Source organism: Argiope bruennichi, chromosome 6 (genome assembly GCF_947563725.1).
Source record: "Argiope bruennichi chromosome 6, qqArgBrue1.1, whole genome shotgun sequence".
Classification (NCBI taxonomy): domain Eukaryota; kingdom Metazoa; phylum Arthropoda; class Arachnida; order Araneae; family Araneidae; genus Argiope; species Argiope bruennichi.
In genome coordinates, this window is record NC_079156.1 from 65,355,422 (window position 1) to 65,363,797 (window position 8,376).

Sequence of the window (8,376 nt, forward strand, 5' to 3'; positions counted from 1 at the left end):
ACTTTTGACGTGAATTGAACCTTTGCATTGAATCTATCGTGTCCTCCTTGGGAATTAATTCTTGGCCTACATTAGCAGTATTCAAAATTCGAATTTGTGTTTTAGACACGTTCTTCTCAAACGATTGATACTAAAATTTGACACAGAAATCCCCAAAATATCATCTGAACACTCGTGGCATTCATTACTTTTTTTAAGGCCAAAATTCAATGTGCTCAGACAAAATTTACAAAAGAAAGCTTCGTAGAGACAGCTTTCCTTTGCTTAATTTTTAATTAGATAATTTTTGCTTCCTGCCGGGGGGGGGAGGAGAAAAAAAAAGAGGGAAAAGAAATTATGCTTCATATATTTTTTTAGCCACACGTGGTTTATTCAGAAATATCAAGTCCTAACTTTTAATTTCAAGATCCCACAAACGGAAGAATCTGGAATAATAACGCTTTAAAAGGGGATCAAGCAACTGATACAACCACATTTCTTTGACCCCGATTTTCAAGTTGGTTTTAAACTTGTTTATACCTCTCCAAACGACCGTCGATAGCTCAGTTGGCAGAGCGGTGGACTGTAGGTAGTGAATAGCAGATATCCATAGGTCGCTGGTTCGACTCCGGCTCGACGGATGTTATTTTTTTATATAATTCCGAGTATATTATTAGTATATAAAAATAGAAATAAAACTTTTTACCGTCTTAATTTTTTAGAATTCATTATTAAGCAAATTTTCATTCGGAAATTTAATTCCTTGAGGGCAAATATATTTTCGTGATTGAAGAAACTATAAATAGCAAATGCGAACTATTTGAAAAAGTTATTAAAACTACTCAAGACGCTTAAAGATTTTTTTTTTTTTTTTGCCTGTTCAATTTTTTGTCGAACAGAGAAGAAAAATGACAGCAAAGGCCCTTGTTAGTTTTTTTCCCATTTTCCCCCTCATATTTAGGTTTAACAAGTGAAATAATAAATGCTCTAGCTTTTAGTTTTTACAGTGAAGTTGGCGATTTGTGCCCGAGGCATGTATATCCTTCTCATATTGCTATCCTATCAGTTTAAAATTTTATTAAACAACAATTTTTATCCTAATTTAAACATTTTATCATCCATGAAACTTGCCCTGTTTTGAACATGAATGTCAGTTCTGATTTGTTGAAGTACGGAACCGCCTTTAATTAATTTTCATAATTCGTCTGGAGCAACTTAATCAATCTGGCTTTTGCACCTGTGTGGCGCAGCAAAGTGTGATTCTGGCTCGGATTATCAGGTAGATAAAAGAGCAATTACATAGGGGTTCTGCAACTTTAGGGAGGTTTATTCCTTCGAGATTCTTTCTTTTTGGTACTTTCATTGATGATTTTCTACTTTCTTTTGGTTAAGAAATGCGATACATTCGGACATAAAAAAAAAAGGTAAAGTAACGCATTTTAAGTTTCAGAACATTTTTTTTTTTTTCGTGTTTTCAAGTTACTTACAGAGCAGAGTGGTTCACTTTTCCCCTCAGCTGATTGACTTTTTAATTTATTGACTGATTCTGAAATCAACAACTCTTGCAAATCTTGTACTATTAGAGTATTTGGATTGTGTTCAAGATTTATTTTATTTTTTTGATATGCGAGATATTGAAAACATTTTTTTTTTTTTGAAAATGACCGGGAATAAAATATTTTGTAATTTCAGTTTTTTTCGAAATACTTTTTATTTAAAAATGGCTTTGTATAGAAAATTAAAATCAATAAAAAAATATATGGTTTTGGAAGTTGGGTTGGAGAAAAAGTACTCTTGCACTTCCTCATTGCCGAAGAGCCTGGAGAGGTTCGATAATGATGACGGACCTTTTTTGTATTTTGAAGATTTTGTTTCTCCGCTTTCGGGATTTGGTTTGAGCCTTGCCTTTCAGCTTGCTGCTTCGTCGATGATGTTACAAAGACTGATAGTTTTTTACATATACCGCTAGAGGGCGTTACAAGTGAGAGGCGGGGCAACATGCTTACGTAACAGAGCCTTCGATAAGGATTTATTCTCACTCTTATTGCATCGTGATTGTAATATGATTTTTTTTCTGTTCTAAGTGTCGTAACTTGTAAAATGTAAACAGTTCCTGAGCATGATATTGTTTCTCCGTTTTCTTATTATAGCTATTGTTAAAAAATGTCATAAGCATATTAACATTTTATTTTCACGTCGCCTCCTAAGATTGGAATTTGGGTCATCTATGCAAACTTAGCACCAACTATTTAAGTTTAGAATGAAAACAGCTGTGAAATTTCCAATGACGCTTAGTTTTCCTATTTTGAAATTGAACTTTAATTATTACGCATTGCTCATTTATATTTTTTACATTCAATTCTTCGCTCAATAAAAACTTAAAAAAAAAAAAAATTGGAGATCTGCAACGTTTATTGTTTTTACTCGTAATAATTAATAATAATTTATCTCTCTTTATAAAAGTTTACATTTGAGTAATATTTTAGAAAATTATCAACACAAAAAGCTTTCCATTGATATCAATTTCATTCTGATATAATATTTTTCTAATTTTAATAGATTTTTAAAAGTATTTTTAAATTCATTTTACAACAATGTTTTTCATTGCTTTAATTATTAGATTTGTACTAACACTCATTACATACATTACATACAATATTGAATACAATTTTTATGAGCAACTTGCCATTACAATGCAATTACCAGTCAATTAAAAAAAATTAAGATTGTTCCAAGTAATTCAATCCAAAAGAGCATCATATTATAGATGTTTCGGATTGGAGGTTTGAGACCCTTTGAAGTTTTTAATTTAAAGTACACTCCTAATTGTATAGCAACGATATCGTACATGACATGGATACATGTGGGTATGTAAATCCAAGAACGCTAAGTGCTAGATGGATGAAATCTGTCTATATGATTTTGTCTTTAGAATATTAGATCTGTGTAAAAATTTGAATTGAACTGGCTTGTAGAGCTGTTGTGTTCACAGACATGCAGACATAGTTATAAAAAATTGTTCGGGAAAGTCTGAAATGTAGGACTCGCCAAAATCACGAGTTCAAATTTTTTAACAATTACAATATTTTTCCTTTGAGAAAATAAAAATATCGTCCAAAATACTTTCTAATTATATTTGCCTTTCTTAATGCCACCCAGGCTTGATCTAAATAACTAACACTATTTTTTTTTCACTTAGTAAAAAAGAAAAAAAAAAGCACTATTCTTAATTGGAAAACATATGTGCATTAAACATTCGTTTGACTTGAATAGAACAAGGCTGTTGTGAGACATCCGGACGTTATCATTTTCACTTGTAAAATAAAGAATGCTTTGTGATATTATAACACAAAAATACATGTTTTAGAGTTGCTCAAAAAAGTTTGTGTAAACTTCTAAACAAATTGTGTCCTCTAGAGAGAAACAACACGCAAATAATACTCGTAGAAGTCATTTAAAAAAGTTAAGTTTATTGGAAACAGTCTTAACTTTCATGCACAGAATTAGCTTTTAAGGACAATGTATGTTGAAAATGTTGAATATCGACCAAATTTTTGGTTTTTATTGCACAAACAGAAATTATTAAAACCGTCTATAAATATAGTCTCAAGATTTTAATAAGTATCTACAATGCGGCCCTTTCCGAGTCCTTAAAAAATGGAACTAGGTCTATAAATATGAAAACTCAAAACGTCAGCAACTTGGATTCATCAATATGTTCTCATTAAATCAAAATGATGGCTTTCAATTAAAATTGGGATGAAATCAATGTTCCTCAGATTATTTCAATAAAGATAATACAATTCGAAAGCTCACGAGTCTGGATTGTTGAAATAGAGCATGTTGTTTTATTTTACGAATTAATGATCTGTATAATATTATCTGTATATGGAGCAAACCCTTCAACACGTTGATCATCTGTCGAACTGTATATTCGCATTTAGGAACACAATAATTCAAACAAGCAACAACTAAAAAAAAAAAAAAAAAAAAAAAAAAAAAAAGCCTAGAATCACAGTTTTGTGACCAAAATTATAAATCTACATCAAATTTTGAACTCAATAAGTAGAAATAAAAAGTGTTATTCTGAGGATACTGGATTAGGGGTGATCGTTCTCTGATTCAGGTCTAAATTACGATCTATGGATGAGTGAATGAAGCCCGCCCAGTAAACAGGGTTGTGACGTGTGTATAGCTAAGTCGTTCTCTTGACCCTAGATGGCGCTACTATAAAAACAAGAGACGCTCCCCCACCGGCTTAAAAACAGTAGCAGGCTTGTCCATGGGAAGTGCCATAAGAAACAACAACAACAACAAAAAAAATGTTAGGGTGATTTTTGATTTATTTGAAGCGGTTCTAGTTGTATCTGGACGTAAAATTCAATTTTATCAATTTTCAGGTCGGCGTGTGTAGCATTACTCCTCACGTACCATGCCAAATTTACTTTTTTCTGATATCATTATTTTGTTCCTATGCCAATTAGAAGCCAAGTTACATTAGACTATTGACATGTAAATAATGCTTATTTATATGTATTTAAAAACTTTAAATGCCTTTTCTGAAGAACGAGTTTTTCATAAATCTACTGTACAAGTATTGTTATATCTTATAAAATAATCAAGATATCTTAATGAAATTTAAAATTAGTGCTCTTTATGTTATGTAGATGTTATGCAATGAATTATCGATTTCATATTGAATGCTCTGGAAGGGAATCTGTAATTGTTTAATGTAAATATTTTTGAAAAAAATTCCAAATTTTCATAATAATTTCATATATTACACCCAAAAATTTTATTTTTGAATATAATTCTTAGATAATAATTAATTACACTCTAATATACGTTATACATGTGATGTTACAAAGGAAAATTAATGAAATTTGTAACATTTTTTCTCTAAAACAATCTTAGGTTTTGTAAATAAATCCTACAATTTACATCAAAGGATGCTTTTTCTTCAAAAGCTACATACATATTTAAATAATATTTTTACGAATCTGTGATGCGGCTTCCCAGCATAGCTGATTCCATAGGAGGTCCCAGAGCTTGGCGACAAACTTGGCGATCATTTGGAGACTTAGCGACAAATTTGGCGACTTTGGCGCCAAAATAGATTATACCCGAAACATCGAGAATTTTCCCGATCCGTCCAGCAGGAACGGAGATACGCCTCGAACGTTCCTGATTGGTTGAGAGGCTTCTAGCCCCGACTCCTAAGACCTATAAAAAGAGCTGCAGCTGCCGGGGAGTGGCGGTGAATTGAGTAGTAGTCGGGAGTGACAGAGAAGAGCTGTCGGGATCGACGGTGAAGAGTCGTCGTGAACCAGATCGGAGAGATTAGTCGGAATCGACGATAAAGAACTGGCTTTCCAGAGATAAGCGGAGCGGCGACGGAGTGAAGCTAGTGCTGAACTAAGCTGTGCGTTACAAGCTTCAAGCAGATATAATATTAAAAAATTATTATAAATGAAATGTAACATAATCATATAAATGACTAATTATTACTCAGATCTTTTGTAAATAAACAATTAATTTATAGAGTTCAACTTATAGTTCAGCTCGATGTGATTTTAAAGCAGCATGCTCTTTAAACATATCAACGAATTCAACACTTTGAATAATTTTAGAGGTAGAAAAAAAGTATGTCACATTAGAAAATCTTCTATTGAAGAGTTTCTCCAGTAATTCCTTCCTCTTTTATCGATATTACACGATGTTCCTCCAGATGTATTAGTAGTTAAGAAAAATACTTAAAATAATTATTTTTCAAGAATTAGTTTTAAGAATATTTAAGCAGCATTATGAGCCTTTATTTTTTGTTCAAGTGCACTCGAAAATTGTTTGAAATAGTACATTTTTTTACCAAGTTCGTTCGTTAAATCATTTTGATAGGTTACAGTTAACTCATTCTTTTCTCGAATATGGTCATGTTCTATGTTACTTATAAAAAAATCAAAAAAAAAAAAAGTCGTCAAATTTGGAATATTCTAATTATTTTGCTTATATTTTTTGCATTACATAAGCAATTTTTTTCAAACATATAATTCCATTTTTTTTTATTTAAATAATTTTAAGTGTCAAGTCTTGCGTTGTCTCTATGCCCAGTACTTTTTTTATGTTTTGTAATTCTTGAATTGTTTGTTCCAAAAGTTTAAAAAAATATTTTTTTTATGGAAAATAATTTCCATGATAAGCTGTAGGTACACCTTTTAAGTTCGAATACATCATCCATCCCCTCATTTTATTATTTCTATCTCCATTTTATTCTCTATCACTTTTTTAAAAATTCAAAATTAAAAAAATTGCTAAATCTTGAAATCATATATATCAGATCAATTACATACATTTAGTTGCTTGTTAAAAAAAAATACAGTTAGTTCTTATTTATAACAGCCCTCAGAAAATTTGCTTCAGAACTCTAAATGGGTTATGAGATTATATCAATTTTTGTCTTATCTTCATTCATTAGAATTTTTTCGAGAATTAAAATAACGAATTTTCTCAAGAAGAAATTTACGGGAGGAAATAATAGCTTTACGTTATTTCGGAAATTTTTGCAATTCTGAAAAGATATTTTTTCAAAGAATTTTAATTTCTGCAGTGTATCTGCAAATATCGTTTTTTTTATTAAGTTAAAAAAAGATATTTCTGTAAATGATTAAGTGGTGAATTTAAAATTATCATCACTTTATATAATTTTGAACCACAATAATCGCATTTGGTGCTGACATCTAGTGGGTAATATAAAAACCAAAATTATAGTAATAGATCTTCTAAAGTTTTTTAAATACCATATTCATTTTTTTCTGTATTTCAAAAATATTTTAAATCTAATTCTAAAAAAAGTAATCAGACTTCAGGCTTTAAAAATGTGAGATAATGCATTTTTTTTTCTTTATAGCTAGACATAATAGAGCACCGTATATAATTTGATGTAAGCTAAAAAAAATCTTCGGATTTTTATAATATGAGTTTGCAATGTCTCAAGATTATTGAATGAAAACTTGAAAAACCTTTTTATAAGACAATACATCTCGCTTTCCCATCACAATAGTTTGGTTTAATTTATTATCTGTTTTGAAAGAATACTAAGGCTATTTTGGAATGAGCCTTCTAATATGAGACGTATTTGGATGAGGAGAACGACATCAGAGTCATTACCCCCCCTCCACCTCCATCCGGTAGAGAAAATGATAAATGGGGTGGAGGAGGAACAAATTCTCACTGTCCGAATGTTGACCTATCAACCTTTTAGAACAAGATAGAGGAGATATCGAGAAAGCGCGTTAAAAAGGAGGCACGTGCCAGTACCTTAATTTGCAGCTCGCTTTTTACCTTTCTTCTTCTCCATTCAAATTACCATGCTATAGGGATGACGAATATTTTACGAGCGGGTATTACGTAACCAATATCAAAAAGTCACAAATACCAGTGATCAATACTTTCCAAAGAGGGGTATCAAATCCTTGATACGATCTTACTGGTGATATTTTGATTACAGGTCTTGGATCACGATAGAAAATAACAATTAATTCGATCTGTCCAAGGGAAGCCCTCGAACAAAACAGAAAAAGGAGAAATATGTGAATGGGTTGAAACGTGAACGGACCGGTTATTCTTGGAATTATTGTATCATTGAATTGCACATCACTGAAATTTATCGGAGCGGTGACTTCACTGGAAAGTGTGAAATCGCCGCTCCACCTCATGGGAGTGACCTTGACTTTCCGATATTCGCATTTGACGATGCACTATTCCACAAAGATAATTTTTATTGCTTGTGACATGACTTTTATTGCATATATTTTGTTTATTGCTGGCGCCATCTATTGGTAGAATATAGAACTAAAGTAAATATTTTAAAGAAATGACATATATATTTAATTCAAATTTTTCAGAAAATGGTTTATTCCAATAAAGAAATTAAATAAAGAGTTTTGAAAAAAAATCAAATTTAAGAAGTAAGCTGAAATAGATAAATTAATTCAATCACTCGTTACCTAAATTTGTAAATTAAGTATTAATTACAATGAATAAATTTTATATTTAATACTAAGTAATAATTTTTAATTAATAATATGTTTGAAATAACAGATATTTGGAACAAATATTTAAAAGTAATAATAGCAAAATTATTTGTTATTGAAAAATCGTGGATTATGCATCTCTATATCAGAGAAGAACATCTGATTTCGACATGAAATTTAGGGTACATCATGTTCACTTATTCAGATTTTAAGTTTAACCAGTTTCGAGCATACAAGTCTCTGGTCCTTATTCCGAGATTTCGTTATGAGGATACTATCACAAGAAAGATTCTCGCAATTCGTTCAAGGCTGAATTGTAACATAATTTTTCTAGCTCGAAAAATTGCAAAAAAATATAAATAAGGAT

At 30.9% G+C, this 8,376-nt stretch overlaps 1 non-coding gene across 1 annotated transcript; it reads left to right on the forward strand.

The window, feature by feature from the left end:
• Positions 1-531: 531 nt before the first annotated feature.
• On the forward strand, positions 532-620 carry Trnay-gua (transfer RNA tyrosine (anticodon GUA)). The gene is given in 2 exon segments: positions 532-568; positions 585-620. It is a non-coding gene; the product is annotated as a tRNA-Tyr (tRNA).
• The last annotated feature ends 7,756 nt before the right edge of the window (positions 621-8,376 follow it).